This window comes from Giraffa tippelskirchi, chromosome 3 (genome assembly GCF_054371585.1).
Source record: "Giraffa tippelskirchi isolate mGirTip1 chromosome 3, T2T-mGirTip1v1.2.pri, whole genome shotgun sequence".
In the NCBI taxonomy this organism is placed as follows: domain Eukaryota; kingdom Metazoa; phylum Chordata; class Mammalia; order Artiodactyla; family Giraffidae; genus Giraffa; species Giraffa tippelskirchi.
The window spans coordinates 42,205,721-42,233,015 of NC_137277.1; the positions used below are offsets into that span (position 1 = coordinate 42,205,721).

General features: G+C 35.3%; 1 protein-coding gene across 4 annotated transcripts in view; it reads right to left on the bottom strand.

Moving 5' to 3' along the window:
• Window positions 1–27,295, bottom strand: part of TAOK1 (TAO kinase 1) — a 91,065-nt gene that overhangs the window by 50,335 nt on the left and 13,435 nt on the right. The window lies entirely within an intron of this gene.

The following is a 27,295-nucleotide window of genomic DNA, read 5'->3' on the forward strand; positions in this document are numbered from 1 at the left end:
CTTACCTAATTCTGAGGTAGTGAGCCCACTGGCAGAAGACATAGGCTATTAAAAAAGTATGCATGCCAACTTAAGGTGTACCCATAGGCAGTTTCTAACAAGAGAAAGATTAGATTCCTCTCTATTAATGATTTTCAAATGTAAGAAAATACACAAAGAATTTAACTCAATAAGTTGTCTTTCTTTTCCTTTCATATGCCAGTGTTTAATCAAATCTTAACACAGACATTCCAAAGAAAAATGCAATGGGAGAAAATAATGAATTTAACCGACAACTAATTGCTTTCTCTATAAACATGACTCACATTAAAATATAGCCTTTATCAAATCTGCTTCATTAGTAAGTAGATATTACAGATAGCAGAATTACCAGGCAATTTGTTGGTTATCAGTTCCTCTATATCACATTACCTAACTTAAAAAATGGCTGTCATAATTGAGAAGCTTCAGAATCTATGTTCTGGAATGACACTACCTGAATATGAATCCTGGCAACACTAATTACAAGCTGTGAACTGAGTAGCCTTATTTTCCTAAACTGTAGAATGAAAACAATAGCCTACCTAATATAGTGGTTGTGAAGGTTAAATGAATAAATATAAGCATAGATTAGTACTCAGGCATAGTAAGCACTACATTAAATGTTAGCCACTTAACTAAATAAATTCACCAATTAAAAAAAAAATCTCCCAAAGCTATTTCACTTGCCTCCTAATTAATGTCATTAGATTCTAGTCAACTCTCCTCCACTTCATAAAGCTTTTAAGCAGTTATCTAAAAAAGTCCAGAAACAAACCCATGTATGTGTACCTAGGAATTTAGCATACAATTAAAGAAGAAACAAATTTTGTTGAGAGAACTAAGAACCCATTTGGAAAAAATTACAGAAATTATATCCCTATCACACACCTTATATAAACACTACTGCTAAATGGCTTAACCAAGCCTCTCAAATCAATGAGTGAAAAAAAGTATTTGATAAAAGTAAGTGTTGTTCAGAGACACCAATAGCTATTTGGAAAAAAAAATAAAACACCTGTTCCTCAAACTAAACATCAGAATTACATACGGGTCAGAAAAGCAAATATTAAACTTGGGAGGAGGGGCGATGGAAAGACTTCAAACAAAAGGGACAAAAAATAAACTTGGGGAAAAAAATGTTTGAAACTTACATTTACAAAGAGTTAGTATTGCTAATATGTAAAGAATTTCAAAAAACAAGACAATAATCTGACAATCTTCCATTCTTAATATATAGTTTCTAAAAACAGCATGCGTGCACGCACACACAGACACACACAAAGAAAACACTACCCCAACAACTCAGCAGAGACATGGGTAGTTCACAGAAGAAAGAAAAAAACAGAAAGAAACAGTCATTAAATATATGAAAATATGCTCAACATCACTCAAAGTATAAGAAATACAAGTTAAAACTATCCTAAGATTTAATTTTATACCTATCAGAACAGCAAAAATCCACCACACACTGATATGTGGTGGAAGAGAAATATGCACTTTTATACAGTGGCAGTAGTATTGCAAAAACAGTACAAAACCTATGGAGAAAAATCTACAAAAATCAAATGTACCCTTAACATTTCACACAAAAATCCAACTTTAAGGAACCCATATCAAAAACACTTATATAAAATATAAGAAATGATAAACGCACAAAGTGAGGAACTGGGGGAAGTCCCTGCTGGTCCAGTGGTTAGGACTCCACACTTTCATTGCTGGGGGCCTGGGTTGATCCATAGTCAGGGAACTAAGATCCCATAAGCATTGCACACTCTTCCCCCCGCCCCCAAATTAAACAAAAAGATCAAAAAAACAAAGTGAAGAACTAGGACTCATTACATTGCTGATGGCAACTTGAAAAGGTACAACCATTCTAGAAAACCATTTAACAGATGCTTATCAAATTAAATAAACATTTATTATGTGATGGAACAGTTCCTTAACTAGTTATCACTTATTCAGAAGTTATAAAAACAAAGGCACACAAAAAGACTTGTACATAGCAGCTTTATTCATAATAGCCCCAAACTGCAAATAATACAAATGTCTATCAACAAATATATATATATATATATATAAAATAAAACTGTGGTATATTCACACAATGAAATTCTTTACACAGTAATAAAAAGGAATAAACTACTGATCCATGCAGCAACCCAGAAGACTATCAAAAACATTATGCTCCATAACTCCCTGGCAGTCCAGAAGTTAGGAATCCAAGCTTCCACCTCAGGGAGTGGGTTTGATCCCTGGTCAGGGAACTAAGATCCCACATGTGGGGTGGGGGGTGGGAGTGGGGTGGAACAGCCAAAAAAAAAAAAAGCATTATTCTCAAGCCAAAAAAAGCCAGAAAACAGTAAAAACTGTATGATTTCCCTGATAAATTTTCAAATAGGCAAAACTAGTATACAGTGACAGATTCATGGTTGCTTGGGGTCAGCTTTGGGAAGAAAAGAGGAATTGACCACAGAAGGGCTCACAGGAACTGTCTAGGGTTCTAGAATGTTCTGTATTTTTATTTCAGTAGAGAATCACTCCTGTCAAATTCAAACTATATTAAAATGGATGCATTTATGTATATAATACCTCAATTAAAGTAACAATTTTAAAAAATAAAAAGGTTTAAAATCTAAAATATATAAGTATACACAGCAAATTTATGAACAAGGTATAGAAGGATGTGTATTAAAATGCTAACATTTTCTTTGATAAAGTAAGGCTATGAACAGCATTACTTGTTAACCTAGATATCTATATTATCTGAATTTTTATACCAACCACTTCTAAAAATTAAAAAAATTTACTTTAAATTTGAGAAAAATACAATAGAATATATTTTTTTAAACTAGAAGCATACACACTCCAACTAGAGAGAACATCTAAAAGGTTATTAACACTTTAACTTACAAAAGACTAATTCATTAAAAAATCTGTATATAAAAAATTGAGTTGAACACAAAAACTGAAATATCCAGAGCACACAAAATTAAGGGTCATTATTCCTTAAATATGGTGGCATCATCCAAATCACTGAAGAAATAACTAATCCACCAAAACATAAATGACCAAAGGAGATATATAAACATTCCAAAAACAGGTAATATAAATGACTGTGGAGAGGAGCCAAAACTTGAAAGTATGGCCATGAGTCTTCTCATTCCATTTTCTTCCTTTATCCCTTTATCTCCCAGTTTTGACCAAGAGTGTGATCTAAGTTATGAAACTATGTTTAGGGTGCTGACAAAAAACACTTTAAGAAATTCTCCCCCTGTCCAAAGGACCAGGAAAAGGGAATCCTGTGATCTGGAGACTGGCAGGAGGGAATGCCTTCTTTTTGGTGTTTTTTCTCTCCTCAGCCATAGAACAGCACTGTCCCAGCAAAAGAAAACCCCAATGAGAAAACCAATCTCTCTGGTCAGAAAAACTGGGAAAACAGGGCCTCTGTCATCCAAAAAGTATGAGGGGAATTCCCATTATTTTTTCCCCCTCCTCTCTCTCCTTTCCCTACTTCACTTAAGGGCAACCCCAGATATGGGGAGCTATACAATGCAGAGGTCTAAAAGCTCTGACAGAAACTTGTCTTTCTGGAACTGGGAATAAGGCCCTGGAAACTGAAGGGCACGGGGGAAGTCATGGAGAGGAGAGAGCTGGAAAAGAGATCCTCTAATTCTCTGTACAAACCAGCACCATTATGATTTATGTTTGTGTAAAATAGACTCAAAGAGGTGCAGCAAAAACTATGCTAAAGAGGACCTAATCAATGATATAAACTACTGCCCAAGTCTCAGATTTATCACTGACAGGTACACTGAAGGGCAAATCCAAAGAGCACAGCAAAGGTTTTGAAAACAGAACTGATATTAGAACTACTTCCCACAGAAAGTGAGACAGAACTTGTCATCTAACTGGTAGCTCTCTGAAACAAACAAATCAACACTCTCCAGAGGATATTACCAGGATCAGAAATGACAATATTCAAAATGTCCAGGAAAAAATCCAAAATTACTTTTCATGTAAAAGCAAATAAATAATATACATAACTGGAAAGTGTGACAAATTATCAAGTGAAAAGAGGGCCAACAGATGCCTATTTTGAGATGACTCATGTTGGAATTATCACATAAAGAAATTAAAGCAGCTATTATAATCATAATAAATGAGATAAAGGTTAACACTCTTGAAACAACTGAAAAAACAAAATTCTTAGCAGAGAAACTATTTTTTTAAAAAAAGAACCACATGGAAAATCTGGAACTGAAAAATACAGTATCAGAAATTTTTTAAAAAATTCATTGCATGGTCTCAACCAGAGAACAGAGATAATAGAGGAGTCAGTAAACTTGAAAGGAGAGCAAATGAAATTATCTAAACCGAAATAAGAAAAGAAAAAAATGATTGAAAGAAATGAATGTAGCCTTAGTGACTCATAGGACAATATCAAACTAAGTTTTACATCACTGACATTCATATAACAAGAGGAAAAATAAATTGGTAGAGAAAAAAATTGTTTTGGTAATGGCAGAAAACTTCCCAGATTTGACAAGAGATATAAATTTAGAGATTCAAGGAGCTCAGTAAATTCCAAACAGGAAAAATTCAAAGAAAATCAAGGCTGTACACATCATAATCAAAACGCTAAAAAACAAAAGTAAACAAGAATTTGAATGACCACAGTTTTTGATAAGAAACACTGGAGGTCCCAGAAAGTAGAATAATATCTTTAAAAGGAGAATCTGTTCCCAGTAGGTCTGCTCTAAAAGAAATACAAAATATTAAACAAAAGAAATCTGGAGTGGCTACATTAATATCAGACAACAGACTTCAGAACTGGGTAAGCCACAAGGGATAAGGAGGGACATTACATAATGATGGTATTCCATCATCAAATCCTAAATTTGTATTCACCTGAACAACAAAGGAACTTCAAATAAAATGAAGCAAAACTGATACAACTGATAAAGAGAAAGAAGACAAGCCTATAATTATACTGAGAGCCTCCAACACTCCTTTCAGAACTTTAAAAGTAGTCTGAAAATACACAGAACACTGTAGAACACCACTATCAATGAACGTGATAGGAGGAGGTGGCAGAAGATGAGATGGTTAGAGAGCATCACTGACTCAATGGACATAAATCTGAGCAAACTCCAGGAGATAGTGAAGAACAGGGGAGCCTAGCGTGCTGCAGTCTATAGGGTCCCAAAGAGTTGGACGCAGCTGAACAACAACAACCCCAAAAACTTAGCTACTGATAGCCTACTGCTGAACAGAAGCCTTATTGATAATACAAAGTCAATTAAACATACTTTGCGTGTTATATATATATACATTATATACTATATTCTTACAATACAGTAAGTTAGATAAAAAGAAATGTTGTTAGGACAATCATGAGGAAGAGAGAATACACTGACAGTACCTACACATATTTACTGAAAAAGACCTGCATATAAGTGGACCCATGCAGATCAAATCCATGCTGTTTGAGACTCAACTGTAGTCTCTGCAAAGACTACATTTTACACTGTTAAGCTAGAGTTAAAATAGAGTCATCAATGTAAAACTGACCAAGGTACTTGATTTGAATATTGTCCATCTTCAAAAGCTGTTGTGAAAAACTACAGGAAAAGAAAACAGCAGAGAGGAACTTTCACAGCAACCCTAACCATAAACTCCATAATTTCTGCCGAACATAAATATTAAGTACATAAATACCCAAAGTACAGTACTAATACAGCTTGCTAAACTATAGATCAGGCTTAAAAGATATGAGCATGTATAAAAGTTCTATGAGACTGCAATAATCTTCCTTACAAAAGAAAAAAAACAGACTATTAGATTAAATTTTAAAGATATCTAATCTGTTCTTCAGGGAAAATTTCATTATTGTAACTCACCATATCCTTCCTACTAAAAGAGAATAGTAAAAGACATTAAGAATTCTATAAACAGAAAATGAGATCTAATTTGTTTCTGGTTCCATAAAAATAGACCAGAGAAGCCTATCATTTATTAGGCTATTGAGAGCTGAATATAAAAGATACACAGTTTCCGTGGGTGAAACCATTTTATTCAATCCTAAAACACAAATCTCTAAGAAAGCTGATGAAACTAGAATTGCTGCTGCTGCTGCTAAGTCGCTTCAGTCGTGTCCGACTCTGTGCGACCCTATAGACAGCAGCCCACCAGGCTCCGCCGTCCCTAGGATTCTCCAGGCAAGAATACTGGAGTGAAACTAGAATTAAAACCCAATATACTTTAAAATCTCAGGCTCTTAGGATTTGAATAAGAGACACAGATGCATAGAACAATTTTATGGACTCTGAGGGAGAAGGTGAGGGTGGGACGTTCTGGGAGAATAGCATTGAAACATGTATATTATCATATGTGAAACAGAACACCATTCCATGTTCGATGCATGAGACAAGGGCTCAGGGCCAGGGCAATGGGATGACCCAGAGGGATGGGATGGGGAGGGAGGTGGGTGGGGGGTCCAGGAAGGGGAACACATGTAAACCCATGGCTGATTCATGTCAATGTATGGCAAAAACTATTACAATATTGTAAAGTAATTAGCCCCCAACTAAAATAAATAAATTAAATAAATTTATAAAAAAAAAAAGTACACATGCAGAAATGAAAAAAAAAAAATCTCAGGCTCTTAGGATTTGCAGAATTAAGTAACTGCTCCACATTTGCAAAAATAGTCAAATAATTGACAATAACATCAGTCAAGCAACAGAAAGAAGGGGGAAGGGTACGATAATCACAGCATATTCAGTATTACTTGAGGAATGCTCCTTAGATGAACAGTGATGATGTCATGGTATTCCATCTTTAAAGAACCTTCAGATTTTCACAAAAAGGACATTGTTGGCTTTAAGCAACTGCTTCAATATCATAACGCCCTCTTCCCTACATCTGTTACTCAGAGGGCTCAAGCTTAGAAAGGAGCCAACTTAGTCAAATGTTCAATCACTTTAGAGAAAGAAAAACTGTCTCTTTACAGAGAATAGGCAGACACACATTATACTGTCTACTATGTCTTCCCTCAAAAGAAACACACATGTATACCAATTACTGTACCAATAACTAGAAATGATAAGTAAATACAACTGAGAAATGCCACCAGTGAGATAAATTTGATGTTACAGGAACTCCCATCAGGCTTAATTGACACAGAACTAATTTGATGTCTGGTGCTTCAACCTACTTATAAATATTATATATAATTACAAAATTTTAGGATTGGAAGAAATTGAGAGTATTTGGTTTCAAAAGGTCACATGCCTTTCTCAAAACCACATGGTGAGTTAATGGTGGAAAATACAGAATCAATCCCCTGAACCACTGTTAGGCATGTCAAACTGAAAAGAAAGAAAAAGGTAAAGAGCAAAAATAATATTGTTAAAGAAGTCACTGGAGGGACTTCCCTGGTGGTCCAGTGGTTAAGAATCCATCTTCCAATGCAGGGGACATGGGTTTGATCCCTGGTCAGGGATCTAAGATCCCACAAGCAGCACAGCACCACAACTACTGAGCACACAAGCTCTGTAGCCCAAGTGCTACAACTAGAGAGAAGCCTGCGCACCACAAAGAAAGATACCACATGCAGCAACTGAAACCCAATGTAGCCAAATAAATAAATGAGATGTCACTGGGTCGTTGGGTAGGAGAGCCTACATAGGGCAGTGTTATGAATACTGTTTAATTTTGAGCATTGAGAAAGATATGGAATGTATAAATAATGTGTAACCATAACCATGTTTTGTAGTCTTATCCTTTTATATCTTTCTTAAACCAGCTCACTTTCCTCCATCTCAACAATCACCTATTTATTCCATCCAGGCTATTTATCTTACCTGGGCTACTTATTATAATGCATTTCAACAGGGTGCCACTGCATCCACTTTTGGCTGCCCTCCAATTCATTTGGTCTCCTACAACCAAAATGACCTTTCAAAATGCAAATCTGATTATGTCATCCTCTCTGTTTAAGTGCTCAATGCCTTTACACTTTACTTTGGTTGAAACAAAAACCCTTACCGTGACTTTAAAGAAGCTGCATGGTCTGACACAACTTACTCTTTATCCTCATCCCCTTCCAACTTCCTGTGCTCTGATGACATAGGCTTCCCAGTTTATCACTATGCTCCTCTTTCTACAGAGTGTTGAACACACAGTGACTAAAAACACAGGTCCTGAAATCATATTATCGAAGTCCCCAAACTGGATCTGCCAACATACTTACTGTTGGCAGTTAACTTGCTGGACAAGTAACTTAATCTCTCTGACCTCAGTTTTCCCATCTCTAAAATTGTTGTTGTTGTAGTTGCTAAGGTATGTCCAACTCTTGCGACCCCATGGACTACAGCCTGCCAGGCTCCGCTGTCCATAGGATTTCCCAGGCAAGAATACTGGAGTGGGTTGCCATTTTCTTCTCCAAGGGACCTTTCCAACCCAGGAATCGAACCCACGTCTCCTGCGTTGGCAGGCAGACTCTTAACCACTGAGCCACCACGGAAGCCTCTAAGTCATGGGAGGTCTGTGAGGGTTAAATGAAATATGCAGATAAAACATAGTGCTCAAAATTAAGTCAAACTCCTCTGCTTTTTGATTTCTGGTTGTCATCTCCACAGGGCAACTTTTCCCAATCCACTCCTTCCAGGAACAATTAATTGGTTTTCTGTGTGATACTTCCATAAAATTTGCTTATACTCAACTAATACATCTCATTGTACTGAATTATTTAAGCATCTATCTATCTCACCTACCACTGAGTTCCTTAAAGGCAGAGGCTACCTTACTTATCTTTGAATCTTACATACCTAAAAATGTCTCTCACAGAGAGTAGGCATTCAAGAAGCGTCACAGCAAAAGAAAAGTGCCAGAGTGAATACAGATATTACACAGGTGAACAATGAAAAATATGGTTTTAACAAGCAGAAATTGAGACACTATATACAAAATTTTGCTGCACATTCATATTTTGTCAAAGTGTATTAGCCACCTGCATGAGAATTGTGTAGCATGGTTAAGAGTCACTGGATTAGAATAACAAAAGCTAACCCAATTATTAAAAGTAAATAAGAAAATTAATCAAAATACTACTGCAATGTCCCTAAAAATAATGAAGTTATTTCACTGAACCTATTACAGAATCAAAGTTGATTATTTATAAGCCAAGACTGTTGGTAGGTTCAACAATTACTAAACAGGAGAATCTGTGGGATAAAATATAACTGTTTTGGAATTATTTCCAATATGATATTTTCCCTAACACAGACATAGCTTGGAAGGAAAAAGGGGCAACAACTTAAAATATATAAACAATTTAACCTATACCAAACCATGCTCAAACCTGAGAAGAACTAACAAGCAGCTATATGAAGTACTTGCGATTATTTGAGAAAAGATATATCTGCTCTCAATTATTTCCATTATAAATTCCACTACATAAAGATTCACTTTCAAGTTACATTTCTAAGCTTTATGCCCTCCCTAGTATTGCCCCTCAAAACAGGCAGTTTAACAATACTGATATTTTATAACTTTCCTTTCAATTATTATACAACTAAATAGACACAAACCCCGCTTTTGTCATTTTTGTTCAAATGGAAGAAAAAGTTCTTGTAAGTTTTCCCAAATCTCAATGAATTTATAGTTTTCCTTTAATAGTAAAGCAAAATTACAAGATACAAATGGAATTTTTTTTTTTTTTTTTTACTGTCAAAAGATCTGGTATATGGGTTAGATCTTAGAATCTCTTTCAAAAATAAAAACAGGGCACACTGTGTGACAGATGTAAACAGACTCAGAATATCAGCACTATAAATGGTCGTTCAGATAGATATCCTTTAAGTCAAAATTTATGCATGAGGGTCTGAAGGGTTAAGTGGTTTGCAGAAGTGGAATTTTAAATCTAAATTTACTAAATCCAAGATAGTATCCTGAACTGGATCCTGGAACAGAAAAAAAGTACATCAGTGGAAAATCAGGTAAATCTGAATAGAATCTGTAATTTAATTAATAGTCTTATATCAATGTTAACTTCGTCATTTCAACAAATATACCATGGTTATTTAAAATGTTAACATTAGAGGAAGCTGAGTGAAAGGTATGTGAGAACTCTCTGTATTATCTTTGTACTTTTCTATAAGTCTAAAATTATAAAAATAAAAGGCCTCTTTTAAAAAGTCTAACTCTGAAGCTAATTTCTAATCCAGAATGTTTCCTTCTGTTTCCATAAATATCTCAAAACATAAAGGAATTACATTTTAATACTAAGTGTACAGAGTATATAATACCAAGTAACAAAGCACAGCACTTCCCTAAAGTATCTCCTAACAAAAAAAAAAAAAAAGAAATCCTGTTTTTCTGTTTAATAATGAAGAGAATTAAAATTCACTGAATTCTTCTTATATTACAGCATTTTTCTTAGTTTACTGAATTGTCACAACTGTCCTAAAATAATTATCAACCCAAATTATACTTCAGGCTCAGAAAAGTTACGTAATTTAATTTGCTCATTATATCACGTAGCTTAGTCACAGAGCTGGGTTTCCACTATACATCATCAACTTTCAAGTCACCTAGGTGACTTGAAGTTAGTTAACTTTAGTTTTCTATATATTTGCAGGAGTAAGAAGCATTTGTCACTAAATTTTAGACTCTACCTCCAGAGTATTTCATATCAAAACCATTACTAGCCAATCACGCAGCCACTACCTTTAATTAAGATCTCTGTTAACTCTTGTCTGTTCTCCAGAAGAAAGCCTCCCAAGTGAGCATTCCAATCTCTAGTCTTTCCTCCTTAATTCATTATGATGTACATTTTAGTGGTTGTTTGCTGGCCTCGCAACATCTATCCCCACTTTTCAGTAATGGCACTGATTTCCTTTTGGGAAATTACCTCTCCTCTGCTTAGGCAGGACTATCTATAAAGATGCCAAATTCTCACTTCACAGATGAATGGACATCAACCAAGATAAGCCAATAAACTATTTCCGGGGATTCTGAATTTTGAGAAAAATGACCAAAGTTATTTGGAGAAAATGGATGACATGCTTTCATTTCAGTGGCATCCTGATTAGACTATCAATTCACTCATGATATCAAGACCCCAGGAACTGCCCGAGGCAAGCTCTCCAGCCTTCCTTTTGAGTTTATGGGTAATTTAATACTCTTATAATAAATTTCTTTTCTCCTTAAGCAGTCTATTTTCAAACTAAGACCTTAATGGATAGGACACCCCCTGACTCATTTAAGCACCTCTACAGCACCACTCACTCCTCCTACTCAAAAACTTTAAATGGCCCACAACCTCTCACCATTACCATCTTCACCAGACAGACCTTTCCAGGTTCTCCAAATCTGAGTCCAATCTAAGTTTTTAAACTTCTTTCTCACCAATGGCATTACATATATTTATTAGTGCCATTCTCTCCACTTGCAATGCTATCTATCAAATACCTTCTCTGCCTAAAAATCTTATCCATCCTTCTAAATCTATTTCAATTGCTCCTCTGTATGTAAATTCTTATCGATTCCACTAACTCACTAGGATATTGTAAGAAAAATTCATGCTACTCTATATCTGTTTTATTAGATACCTGCATTCACTTATTTTTATATGAGTTACATTCTTCCACTGCCCCCACTAACTTTTCCATAAGGCAGAAGACAGAGTAGAAAAATGTCAAGTATGTGCTGTCAAAATCCAATCAATAATGATGCCATAACATTGGCCATACTACTATGATAAAATTTAAACCAATCCTAACGCAAGTTCTTCAAGCACAAAGAAAATGATACTGAACAGAAATTTGAATCTACACAAAGAAATGGAGAGCAAAAGAAATGGCAAATATATGGTATAAATACAAAAGACTTTTAAAAATAATTTTAAATTATCCTTTAAAATACAAAAGGCTGTTTACATGAAAACAACAACAATGTAACCTGAGTTTTTAACACACAAGAAAAATGTACGAAAACAACAGCACACAAGACTAGAGGGAAAAATATAAGAATGCCATTGAAAGGCTCTTACGTTATATGTGAAGTGTTATAATATTTGAAAGTGAAATGTTGTAAGTTAAAAGGCCTATTGTAATCTTAGTATAACCACTTTAAAAAATATATGGCTTGTTAAGACAATAGTGGAGATAAAATTAAACAAATAAATATACTTAATCCAAACAAAGGAGGGGGAAGATGAGAAAACAAATAACCAAAAGATGAGACAAATAGAAAGCACTTAACCACTGAGCCACCATGGAAGCCTCTAAGTCATGGAAGGTCTGTGAGGGTTAAATGAAATATGCAGATAAAACATAGCAAGAAGGAACACTGAAACCCAACCACATTGTTATTTTCATTAAATGTAAATGGTCTAAGAACACTACAAATAAAAAGCAGAGACAGAATGAATTACAAAGCAAAACCCTTTTCAAAAAAACAATTAAAAAAAAGCTCTCAACAGGAAACTCACTTGAAATACAAAGATGAAAATATCTTAAAAATAGAAGGATATAAAAAGATATACCATGCAAACACTGTTAAGAATATCAGGGTAGCCTTAGGTACACACCCAAAAGAAATGAAAGCAGAGGCTCAAAGAATACACACACAAAGGTTTGAAACAGCATTATTCACAATAGCCAAAACGTGGAAGTAAAAAAGAGAAGTGCAAAGTGTTAGTCACTCAGTTGTGTCCAACTCTTTGTGACCCCATGTACTGTATGTAGCTCCTCTGTCCATGGAATTCTCCAGGCAAGAATACTGGAGTGAGTAGCCATTCCCTTCTTCAGGGGATCTTCCTCACCCAGGGATCGAACCCAGGTCTCCTGCAACGCAGGCAGATTCTATACCATCTGAGCCACCAACAACAAACCAAATGTCTATCAACAGATGAATCGATAAACATATACATATAATGAAATATCATTCAGCCTTTTTTTAAAACGGAAGGAAATTCTGAGACATGCTATACCATGAATCAGTCATGAAAACAAATGAATAATTATAGCTGACATTTAAATATTCCTCTCTATAATTGAGGGAACAAGTACATAAAACCAACAGGTGTACAGAAACTTAACAATCAAATAATCTAACTTAATTCACATTTAAAAAACACTCCATGACTAAATGCAGAATACACATTCTTCTTAAGCTTTATGGAACCAATCTAGACTATACACTGGGCCAGAAAACAAGTCTAGTAAATATAAAAGAATTCAATTCATACAAAGTGTGTTGTCTGACCACACAGAATTAAACATTAAATTAGGAACATTCCTAAATATTTGGATATTAAACAACATACTTCTAAATGACACATGGTTGGTCAAACAGCAGGACATAAGAGAAACTAGAAAATACTCTAAACTGAGTAACAATGAAAACATGGTATATCAGACTCTATGGTTCACAGCTGAAGAAGTACTTAGGAAATACATTTATAACATTGAATCCTATTATTAGAAAACAAGAAAGATGTGAAATCAGTAACATAAGCTTCCAGCTTAAGAAACAAGAAAAGAGCAAATTCAACACAACACAAGCAGAAAGAAGGTAATAATGACAGTAAAAAGTCAATGAAATTAAAAACTGAACAAACTAAAAGAGAAAAACCAATTTCCAGTTCTTTCAAAAGATCAAACAGTGAAATCTCTAGCAGACTGATACAGGAAAAAAAAAAAAGAAATGATACCAATTACCAGCATCAGCAATTAAAGAGAGGATATCACTACAGACTCTAAAGATGTTAAAAGAATAAGGGAATATTATGAATAACTTTTACCAGTTAATCTGATAACTCAGATGAAATAGACAAAGTGTTTAAAACCACAAACTATCAAAGTTAACTCAAGAATAAATAGATAACCTAACTTCAATAGCTCTGTTTCTAATAAGTAAACTAACTTTACAGTTAAAAGCTTTGCAACAAAGAATATATGAGGCCCAGATGGTTTCACTGGCATATTCTACCAAATACTTAAGAAATAACACCAGTTATACATAAGTTCTTCCAGCATTTAAGCATTTACTAACTTATCTTATAAAGTCAACAATACCATGATATCAAAACCAGATATGAAAAAGAAAACTACAAACCAGTATCCCATATTGACATAAATGCAAAAATTCTGAAAAAATAAAAAATAGAACCCTACAAATTATGAAAATAATATATTATGACCAAGTGCAGTTCATCCCAGGAATGAAAATCCATCAATGTAATTCACTCTATTTGACTAAAAAAGCATAACCATATCTCAGTATATGCAAAAAAACAAAAAATTGACAAGGTTCAATTCATTCATGACAAAAAAAAAAATGAAAATAGAGACTCAATACTGTTAAGTCGTCAATACTCCCCAAAATGAGACAAAGATTCAACACAATCTCAAAAGACCAGTAGTCTTTTCTGGAGAAACTGATTCTAAAACTTACATTAAAAAGCAAAGCACCTGGGATAACCAAAACAATGTTGAATAAAATACAGGTGGAAATCTCACTCTGACTGAACTCAAGACCCCAGAAAACTACAGTAATCAAGATAGTGTGACATTGGTGTTAGAAACAAATTAATGGAATGGATAGAGACCAGAAGCAAACCCATAAATATATGGTCAGTTGTTTTAAGACAAAGGTACAAAGATAATCAAAAGGGGAAAGGACAGTCTTTTCAACAAATGTAATGAAATATATATGTTTTAAAACCCTTACCTCATCCTTAAACAAAAACTCAGTCAAAACGAATAATGGACCTAAATGTAAAACCTAAAACTTTAAAACTTCTAAAAGGAAGTAAAGGACAAAAATTTTTTTAAAGAAACTGACAAACTAGACTTCATCAAAACTGAAAACTGCTCTTAAAAGGATACTGTTAAGAAAATAAAAATCAAGACACGATTGAGAGATAATACTGGCAAAACCTGTATACATCTAATAAAGGGCTTATAAGTGAATAAACAAAGAATTTCTAAGTAAATAACAAACAGCCCATTTTTAAAATGGGGGAGATGGGCAAATAATTTGAAGACACTTAGCCAATGAAGAGTACAGATGGCAACTAAGCACATGAAGTGGAAACCAAAATATGAATCGCCCCCTCTTTTAAGGGGTGACCTAGACTTAGTGGGGCTTCCCATGTGGCACAGTGGTAAAGAATCCGCCTACCAATGCAGGAGACACAAGAGACACGGGTTTGATTTCTGGGCCCAGAAGATCCCCGGGGAAAGGAAATGACAACCCGCTCCAGTATTCTTGTTGCCTGAAAAATCCCATGGACAGAGGAACCTGGCAGGCTACAGTCCATAGGGTCGCAAACAGTCAGACACGACTGAGCAACTGAGCACACACACAGACTCAATAACTCACTTCCCAAGAATAGAGCAGGGAAAGGGAAAAACAGAAACTTTACAGTAAAACCTGGCCAACACTACATCAACCAAGTGAAGTATGCTAACGTTATCAGTTTGTCATGTGGCCTATCTTATACCTCATGATTTGATAAGAAAGGCACTACGGTATTCTTCCCCCAAACCCATCATTTCAGGCTAATCATAAGAAAGAAAAAAAAAAACCTAGATTGGGGACATTCTTCAAGACACCTAATCAGCAGTATCGAGGTCATAAAAAACAAGAAGGACAGAAAGGACAGAAACTATCATATTTCAGAGGAGACTGTGACAGAAACAGAACATTTACGGAAAAACTGGTGGGGAAAAAAAGGGGGAAAAAAGCCTGGTGAAATCCAAATAAAGCCTGTGAGTTAAATAAGTAATATACTCATGTCAGTTTCTTTCTTTTTTTATAATTGAGGTATAGCTGTGTTACTTCATGATGTATAGCAAAGATTCAGTTATACACACATATTCTTTTTCATATTCTTTTCCATCATGGTTTATTACAGGATACTGTATATAGTTCCCTGTGCTATACAGATAAGACCTTGTTGCTTCATGTCAGTTTCTTACTTTTTGACAAAAGTACGTTTAAATACAGTCTCAGGATATTTACTATTTACAAAGGGGAAAATTACAGTACAGAAACGGAACAAACATCACCATAATAAACCAGGTTTACATCAACAGTAAAACATATCAACATCAAATATCAGATCCCTGATATGAAGATGCACTGAGAAGGCCACAATATACTCTGCAACATTCTTAAAAATATATCATCAGTCTAATCATGAGAAAACACCAGAGAAGCACAAATTGAAAGACATTTTAAAAATAACTGATCAGTACGCATTAAACATGACAAGGATAAAAAAAGTGACAAAGACTGAGGAACCACCAACAGACTGGAGGAGAACAAGGACTCACAACCAACTGCAGAGTGAAGTCCTGAAACAGAAAAGGGTTATTACTAAAAAAAAATGTAAAATTCAAATAAGGCCAGAGGTGATTTTCTTGTCTTGGTAATTATTTTATAGTTATGGAAGATTAGGAGAACGTAAACTGGTACAACCATTACGGAGAACGGTATGGAAGTTACTTAAAAAACTAAACATAGGACCTCCCTGGTAGTGCAGTGGATAAGAATCCACCTGCCAATGCAGGGGACGCAGGTTTGATCCCAAGATCCCACATGCCACGGAGCAACTAAGGCTGGGTGCCACAACTTGTGAGCCCACACTCTAGAGCCCACATGCCACAACTACTGAGCCCATGTGCTGCAACTACTGAAGCCCGCACGTCCTAGAGCCACAGGCTGGAACAAATGAAGCCCATGTGCAAAGAGCCTGTGCTCAACGACAAAAGACGTCATTGCAGTGAGAAGCCTGCAGACCACAATGAGGAGTAGCCCTTGCTTCCTGCAACTAGAGAAAGCCCATGTGCAGCAACGAAGACCCAGTGCAACCAAAAAAACAAAGCAAAAATAAATAAGTTTTTTAAAAACTGGAAAAGAAAACTAAATATAGAACTACCATATGAACCAGCAATCCCACTCTGGGCATATATCGAGAGAAAACTACAATTTGAAAAGATACATGAATCTCAATGTTCAGTGCTGCACTATTTACAATAGCCATGACATGAAAGCAACCTAAATGTCCACTGATAAAGGAGTGGATAAAGAAGATGTGATACATATATACAATGGAATATTACTCAGCCATGAAAAAGAACAAAATAATGCCATTTGCAGCAACATGAATGGACCTAGAGACTGGCATACTGAGTGAAGTAAGTCAGATAGAGAAAGACAAATTATCACATGATATTGCTTTTATGTGGAATCTAAAAAATGGTATCAATGAACTTCTTTAAAAAACAGAAACAGTCACAAATGTAAAAAACAAACTTATGCTTAGGGGGAAAAGAGGGAGGGATAAATTGGGAGATTGGGATTGACATATATACACTACTATATATAAGACAGATAACTAATAAGTACCTATGGTATAGCACAGGGAACTCTACTCAAGACTCTGTAATGATCCATATGGGAAAAGAATCTAAAAAAGAGAGGATATATGTATATGTATAACCCATTCACTCTGTTGTACACCTGAAACTAACAAAACATTCTACATCAATTATACTCCAATAAAAATTTTTAAAAACTCCTCTTTAGTGAAATCGCCACTAACTTAGAACCCTTACCAATAATTATGTATTAAAATGGTATTTCAGCATTTACTTTGACTTCTATAATTCAAACTTAATCCTATGGAAGAAATATTAAAATAACTAATACTGATTTCTCTGCAGTTAATGAATTTTTATGGTATGCCAAAATATTAGCAAATTGAGAGATATATTTTATTCTAAGCAATTATTGTAATAGTTCAAGTAAAAGGATGATTACCTAAAATGAGGGGCAAAATATCCTTTAAAATATATAAAATTTTAAGGGGAGAAATATCAGTTTTGACCATATGTTAAAAGATATTATCTTAGCAAATCATTAACACTGAGGTGTAATAATGCTCCATGTTCCAATATCCAAATATATACAATAACTCATACAGGAAGAGGAACTATATGTAAATAAAGCATTCTTATTTCTATCAAGCTTGAACCAATTTGCCTTCATCTGACATAACCAGACAATAGCAAAACCAACTAGTAAACCAGAATAAGCATAATTCATTCAGTACTTACTTGCTCTTTACCAAGTCTACACACCGTCCTAGATGCTGGGGATTCAGAAATGATTAAGTGGGAAGGCAAATATAGGAGCAATTTGACTTAACAAATATTTATTAAATATTAATAGTAGAAGATGAGTAAAAGATAACCCATTTTGAAAAGTGTGCCCCTTTTAGAAAATCAATGAGTTCAAAATCTGCCCTTATGAAGTACCAAACAAGGTACCAAATTTAACTGAAAAGAGGGAAAGTCTTGAATCATTTTTTTACTCAACATATTAATAGTCTTTTTTTCTGCTTTTCTTTAAACTGAAGTTCACATGATGTACAATATTATGTAAGTTACAGGTGTACAATATAATGACTCAATTTTTTAAAAATTATACTCCATTTATACTTATAAAATATTGGCTATATTCCCCATGTTTTACATATTATCCTTATAACATATTTTATACTTTATAGTTTGTACTTCCTAATTTCCTCCTCCTTTTTGCCCTCTGGTTCCCTTTCCTCATTGGTAACCATTGGTTTGCTCTCTGTATCTGTGAGTCTGCCTCTTTTTTTACAAACAGTTTTTAATTAAACAAGGATAAAGAATAGCAAATATATTTCTTCAGTTTGTGTTAATTCAAGAAGCTATTCCATATGTTCTATTTTATTTATTGTTATAATTTCCAAACTATAACCACCCCTTTTCTAATGATCCAATTAGTTTCTCTATGACTTCTCATGGAATAGCAGGCTTTTTTCCTTTTAAGTCTAATAGGCACTGTGAATCTTATATGTGATTTTCTCCTTACTTTGAAAAAGAAGCAAGGAAGAATGAATTCTCAATCCAGTTCTTTCAATTGGGAATACTATTAAAATATGTTAAGAGGATAGTTCTCCTGTTAAGTGTTCTTATCACAAAGCAAACAAACAAAAATATCGCAAAAGAACACAAGGAAATTTTGGGAGGTGATGGATACCTTGATTGTGGTAATGGTATCACAGGTGTATGCTTATGTCCAAATCCATCAAAATGTATACACTAAACATGTGCAATTATTTGTATATCAATTGTACCTCAATAAAGCTAAAAATATCATGGATACTTTCAGAGTATTTTACTATAAGCCTCTTAGTTGCCTACCTTTATTTTCGCCTGCTTATTTTTATTGTCCATTTAATGTATTGTATGTTTTTATGTTAGTCACCTGAAATCAGTACTTTGGTATGTATAACTTCAAATTTTATACTTTCAGGCGCAAAATCAAACCAGCATCTTTCAATGCCAAGTCAGAGGACAATATTCAAATATCTGAAGTAAGAAAAGCCCCAAAGTTATTTTATCTGCTTTAAAATTTATCACTGTACATAATGTTAGAAGGGGTCTTAAAGTTTAAACTAGTCTGACCACATCTCCTCCTTTTAATTACCCATAGTATGTTGTATCTACACCAGTTTGGCACTTAATTATATATTAACACTAAATATTTTATATCTTCAAAGATTTGTCTTTGTAACTAAAGCATTCCTCTCTGAGAACCAAAAGTTTATTTTATGTTTGTCCAAAGAAGATATGCAAAAAGCCAATACACAAATGAAAAGATGTTCAATCAACATCATTAGTCACTAGGGAAATACAAAATAAAACCAAAAGAGGTAGCATTTCATATCCATGAGGATGGCTTATTATTTTTAAAAACTTTTTAATGAAAAATAACAACTATTGGAATTGATGTGGTAAAACTGGAACCTCGGTGCATTCGGTCACTGTGGAAAACAGTTAGCAGTTCCTTAAAGTTAAACAGAGAATTACCATATGACCCAGCAATTTCACTTCTTGGTATATACTCATGAGAACTAAAAACAGGTTCTTAAAGAAGTACATGTACACACATGTTCACAGCAGCGCTATTCATAACAGCCAAAAAGTAAAAACAGCCCAAATATCCATTAATAGATGACAGGATAAATAAATGTGTTATATACACAACAGAATATTACTAACCCATAAAGACTACTAAATGAGGAACCTCTAAAACATTACATTAGCGAAAAAAGTCAGATACATACATTTTATGATTCAATTTATATAAAATATTGAGAAGAGGTAAATCTACAGAGACGGAACACAGACTGGTGGTTATTAGCAGCAGGGAAAAGGGGGAAGAGGAAGTAACTACTTAATGTGTAAAGGGTTTGCTTCTGGGGTAAGTAAAATGCTCTGGAACTTAGAAAGAAGTGATAATTACGCAGCACTATGAATGTAGTAAACACCACTGAATTGCTCATTTTAAAAGTATTAATCTAATGTTATGTGAATTTCATTTCAAATTTTTAAAAGTCCATTCTAACTATCAGGGATAGAAATATTTACCAGCTGCATTAGACTCTTTCGTATAGTCTTGTTTCCCTTTTTATAAAGAAAAGCACACTGAACATAACTAATATCTTCCCGTTGACTCAGGATCATCATTGTGAACAACAATGAATATATGAGTAAGTCACCCCTATTCTGTTTTAATTATCTCTGAGCTTCAGTTATCTTTTCGGTGAAATGTCATATTTTGGTTAGATCACAGGATATTTAACAGTTTTAGAGCCACAGACACCTTTGAAAGTCTAATTAAGCTACAGATTACTACCCTACAAAAACGTATGTATGCACATATATACATAGCAAGTTACATACAATCTCAAGAAGATCACAGATCCACTGTAACTCATGCAGGCAATTCCCATGGGTTCAGCATTAAGCCAGGAGTAAGGATACCTAATTAGATTATGTCTATGATCCTTTCAGTTTTAAATTTCCCATTCTACTGCGGTCTAATACTGGAATAGCCTCAAGATCTCCATAGATTCATGAAGAAGTGATTTTTATACTTTGTGTAGTTTTATAGTTATCCTAGTTCACTGACTTGTTTATTATGACTGCTAGTTGCTATCCAATACTTAAGAGAACTTAAACGTCAAAAATTCAGTTAGATTCTAGTCAACAATTAGTACTATGTATCCTATGCTAGGCATCATAAGGGAAGAATAAAAAATAACCACAGTACCACTAAAGTTAAGACAATTAAGTAATTACAAAACAAGAAAATACCTCATTAAGTACTAACCCGGGATAGTGAAAATGAGCCAAAAAGAGCTAGATAAGAACAAAGACAGGAGGAACTCCCTGGCGGTCTAGTGGTTAGGACACTGCTCTTCCACCGCAGGGGGCATGGGTTAAATCTGGGGTCAAGGAACTAAAATCTCACATGCCGAATAGCCCGGGGGGCCCGAGAGGACAAAGACGATAATAATTTGGACCAGCTGGGGACAATTTCATGAAAGAACACTAGAATAGACAGGAAGAACAGATGAGATCAAAAAGGTACTAACAAGACATCATGAACATAGGCAGAGCAGGTACAATAAAATCTGTATGCTGGGCAGTAATGAGAAATAAGACCTCATAGATATGAAGGGGCCAATCACAGATAAGCTTAAAATTAAGCAAAATAATTATTTGCACCAACAACAAAATAAAGACAATCTACAGAACAGAAAAAATTATCTGTGAATCATATATCTGACAAGGAGTTAATATTCAAATACACAGCTTTAAAAACTCATACAACTCAAGAGCAAAAAACCATACAATCCAAGTTAAAAATGGGCAGAGGATGTGAATAGGTATTTTTCCAAAGAAGATATACAGAAGGCCAACAGGTACATAAAAAGCTGCTCAATATCACTAATTAGCAGGGAAATGGAAATCAAAACCACAATGAGCTATCACCTCACATCTGTTAAAATGGCTATTATCAAAAAGAAGTGTTGGCAAAGATGTGGAGAAAAGGGAACCCTTCCATACTGTTAGTAGGAATGTAAATTGAAGCAGCCACTATGAAAAACAGTAGAGGTTCAAAAAAAAGAAAAACCACTACCATATGATCCAACAATTCCACTTCTGAGTATTTACCTGAAGAAAATGAAACTTCTAAAAGATATATACATCTCCATGCTCACTGCAACATTATTTACAACAGCCAAGATAGAGAAACAACCTAAATGTCCATCACCCAATGAATGGATAGAGAAAATCTGAGATACACACATACACATAAATACACACACACACACAATGAAGTAGTATTGAGCCAAAAAAGAGAAGAAAATCCTGCCATTTGGGACAACATGGATGGACCTTCAGTGAAATAAGTCAGACAGAGAAAGAACACCATGTGATCTCACTTATATGTGGAATCTTGAGGGGAGGGGTCAGGGAACAAGCTCGAGACACAGAGAATCGATTGGCCGTTGCCAGAGGCAGAGACTGGGGGTGAACTAAACAGGTGAAGTGGATCAAAAGGTATAAACTTCTATTGTAAAACAAATGTCACAGGGATGTAATGTACAGCCAGGTGGCTGTAATTAATAATATTGTATTGCACACTTGAAAGTTGCTAAGAGTAGATCATAGAAGTTTTCATCACACACACACACACACAAAATCTGTAACTATGTATGGTGACAAATGTTAACCTGACTTATTATAGTGATCATTTTACAATACATACAGCTATCAAATCATGTTGTACACCTGAAACTAGTATGTCAATTATACCTCAATTTAAAAAAGGACATATTTGCAAAAATAACCTATGGTAAAGAAGTCAAAAGGGCTTCTCTGATGGCTCAGTGGTAAAGAATCCACCTGTCAATGCAGGAGATGCAGGTTCGATCCCTGGGTCGGGAATATGCTCTGGAGAAGAAAATGGCAACCCACTCCAGTATTCTTGCCTGGGAAATCCCATGGACAGAGAAACCTGGCAGGCTATAGTCCATGGGGTAGCAAAGAGTCGGACACAACTTAGCAACTCAACAACAACAAAGAAGTCAAAACAGATGTGGGAACAGAAAGGGACAAATGGGAAGCTTTTGGAATGTCAGAAACCTTTATAGCTTAGTCTGAGTGGCTGATAAATTTGTAAAATTTAATTTGTGCACTTTAATGTCTGTATACTTTACCACAACTGGAAAAAAGGAAAAGACACATAAATAGTTACCAAATAATACAGCAGTTTTGTAGGTTTGAATAGGTAACAGAAGAGTGGTGTGCTAGGAGATAAATCTTACAGTAATATGGAAGAGGAACTGCAATAGAAGAGGAAAAGTCAGCCTTTTAAGTAACTCAGAATTAAGGTAATCACACTAGCAAACACTTACAGAACACAATATGCCAGGTACTGTTCTAAGAACTTTACATATAATAATGCTTCTAATCTTCTTAACAACCCTATGTGACAAGCCTATTATGCCCATTTTATGGATAAGGAAGCCAAGGCTCAGGTTAAGTAATTGGCTGAAGATCTCTTAGCAATGAGCATATCCATGAAAAAAGAACTTTCTTTTCGTCACTCACACTACATGCTGCTGCTGCTGCTAAGTCGCTTCAGTCACGTGCGACTCTGTGCGACCCCATAGACAGCAGCCCACCAGGCTCCCCCATCCCTGGGATTCTCCAGGCAAGAACACTAGAGTGGGTTGCCATTTCCTTCTCCAATGCATGAAAGTGAAAAATGAAAGTGAAGTCGCTCAGTCGTGTCCGACTCTTCAAGACCCCATGGACTGCAGCCCACCAGGCTCCTCCGTCTGTAGAGTTTTCCAGGCAAGAGTACTAGAGTGGGTCGCCAGTGCCTTCTCTGCATACTACATACATAACTATAAATATACAACAAAACAAAAAACTAAAAATGGCAATCTCAACCTATCAACAAGAATAGGGACTAAAACAGGGCTTTACCAGGCAGGAGTGGAGCGCATTCAGCAGCAACATCCCTTTTCCCCATCCTGTAACTTCAATGTCAGCACCATCCTCTCCCCAGTTTCAGTCAGCATTCCCACCTGACTATAAACCTCACTTAGCAAGGACACTTTCTGCCTAATCACCCTTACATGCCCTATTCCTAAAATAAGGCTTCACAAAATAAAAAACTTTTCAAGAATGCTAAAGACCTTTGGAAAAGAGAACATAAGGGTAAAACCATTTAAAGAAAGAAACTCCATGACTTCACCATCTATTGGATGAATATAGGTGAGCAAAGAGATTAGAAGAAAAAAAAAATCCCAGTTTCTAGTTACAAGACTTTAGAAAGGTTGTAAAAAAAAATAAAAATAAATGTCCATAAAAAGCTTGTACACAAATTTTCAAAACAGCTTTACTTGTAATAGTCAAAAACTGGAAATGATGCAACTATCAATCAATAAGTGAACTAATAGTATATCAAAACACAGGGATATTACTAAGGAACATAAAAAAGAACTGCTGATACAACAACAATGGATAAATATCACAGACATTATGCCAAGAGAAAGAAGCCAAGCACAAAAACACATACTGTGTGATTCCATTTCTACGTAACTCTAGAAAAGACAAATCTAATTGACAGCAACAGAAATCACATCAGTGGCTGTCTAAGAGTAGAATGAGACTGACTGTTCAGGAATTTTTAGACGAAATAAAAGTGTTCTATATTTCACTAGGTTGATGGTTACAGTCACTGATCTGTACACTAAAAACGTGAATTTTACTGCCAAGTAAATTGTTGTTTGTTTAGTCACTAAGTTGTGCCCTTGGTAAAGTTAACTTTTTAAAAACATGTTTTGCAAGAAGAGATGAAAAAGATGAGTTCTTTTTAGATATGTTGAACCTGATGTGCCTATAGATAACCAAGAAGTACAAAACTTTTCAGACAGGCAGTTGGATATACAGGATGGGGTTGGGAGAGGCACTGGAAAGAACAGGGAGAAAAAGAAGACCAGAGAGAGAAAGAAAAATATCAAGTGCTAAGAGACATCTACAGTTAAGGGAAGTCAGAAAGCACCAATAAAACAAATTTTTAAGGAGATGATCTAAAAATAAGCCCTTTTCTTCCAACCAAGGTAAGAAGACAGTTTTACAGATCAGAGTTACTTGTTTGCTTTAATCTTTTCTAAGGTTTTCTTATAAAAATCCCTACTCCTGACTCAGCTTTCAACTTGAATTTTCTATTCTCAACAGCTAGACTCCCTCTTATTCTAATTAGCAACACCACTATGACTAGCAATTCACATACCTAAAAGGAAATGCTCACTACGAGTAACAGAAAGGCTTATCACATACACTAGCATTTCATGTACAAAGAACTGATGAAAGATTCTCACACTCAAAAAATTAGAGGAAATGAGGTGGATGAACCTAGAGCCTTCTATACAGAGTGAAGTAAGTCAGAAAGAGAAAAACAAAAATCATATATTAATACATATAGACAGCAAGGAGATCAACCCAGTCAATCCCTAAGGAAATTAATCCTGAATATTCACTGGAAGGACTGAAGCAAAAGCTCCAAAACTTTGGCTACTTGATGCGAAGAGCTGACTCATTGAAAAAGACCCTGATGCAGGGAAAGATTAAGGACAGGAGGAGGGGGCAACAGACAGTTTGAGCAAACTTCGGGAGATAGTGAAGGGACAGGGAAGCCTGGCATACTGCAGTCCACGGGGTTGCAGAGTCGGACACGACCGAGTGACTAAACAACAACAATGGAATGTAGAAAAGATGGAACTGATGAATCTATTTGCAGGGCAGCAATGGAGATGCAGACATACAGAACAAACTTATGGACATGGAGGGGGGCAATGAGTAGGAAGGAGAGAATGGGACAGATGGAGAGTAGCATGAAAACATACACACTAACCTATGTAAAATAGATAGCCAGTGGGAATTTGCTGGATGACTCAGGGAACTCAAACCAGGGCTCTATGTCAATCTAGAGGAGTGAGATGAGGTAGGAGGGAGGCTTAGAAGTGACAGGACATATGTATACCTATAGCTGATCCATGTTGATGTACAGCAGAAACCAACACAATACTGTAATAATCCTTCAATTAAAAATTTAAAAATTAAAAAATCTAAAAGAAGAATGAAAAAATTAGAGAAAAGGTTCAGTAGAGCGATACAGGCAGAAATCAGAGAGAAGGCAGTAAAAAACAGAATAAATAAATAAGACACAGCAGATATTAATCTGTGAAACTTTCAAATGCAGTGAAATTAGTCTATACTTGTAACATTTCCCAAAAATCTTGGACAAAAAATGTTATTTACAAGAATACCACTGCTAATTCATTTAAGTCTAATTAACAATATTAAGTCGAATCAACAATATTTGATTGATTATTCAATCAGTTTTTTTTCCTCCTTCTACCCTACTGCCAAGCAGTTTCTACCCAACCAAATACGAGTACAACTCAGGCTTTACAAACACTCCTGGCTTCACCACATACTGGCTATGTGATCTTAAGTTATTTAACTTCAAGCGCATCAGTCTCCCCCCTATAAAATGCAACTTGCTATTTACCTTTCAGGGATGTTATCAAAAACTTAAATAAAACATGTATTTATATATATATGTGTGGGTGTGTATATATATATATATATATATATATATACACACACACACGTAAAGTAGTACCTGCTGCTGCTAAGTCGCTTCAGTCGTGTCCGACTCTGTGCGACCCCATAGACGGCAGCCCACCAGGCTCCCCCGTCCCTGGGATTCTCCAGGCAAGAATACTGGAGTGGGTTGCCATTTTCTTCTCCAATGCATGAAAGTGAAAAGTGAAAGTGAAGTCGCTCAGTCATGTCCGACTCATAGAGACCCCATGGACTGCAGCCTACCAGGCTCCTCCATCCATGGGAGTTTCCAGGCAAGAGTACTGGAGTGGGTTGCCACTGCCTTCTCCGAAGTAGTACCTGGCACACAGTTAAATGCTCAATAAACAGTGGGTCTTATTACTACTAAAATTCTAATCATACATGTCACATAATTCATTTTTGAAATGACTAAATAAGCTGTAAATCAACATATATTTATCATAGCTGAAATATTTCAGTTCTCCTCTTCAGGACATACTGCACTTTCTTACCCTCTCTGTGAAATCTCTTAAGACCACTTGACTTGTTTTGGCCAATGAATGATAAGCCAAAATGATATGACCCTCTTCTAAAAAGACACTTTAAGAACCAGTGAGTTATTAGCAACAGTCTCCTTTCCATGGCCAAAGATCATGGGATGGAATCTCCATTAATTTGAAATCCTACATAGTAAGAACAAACAGAATGCCCCACCAGCCCAC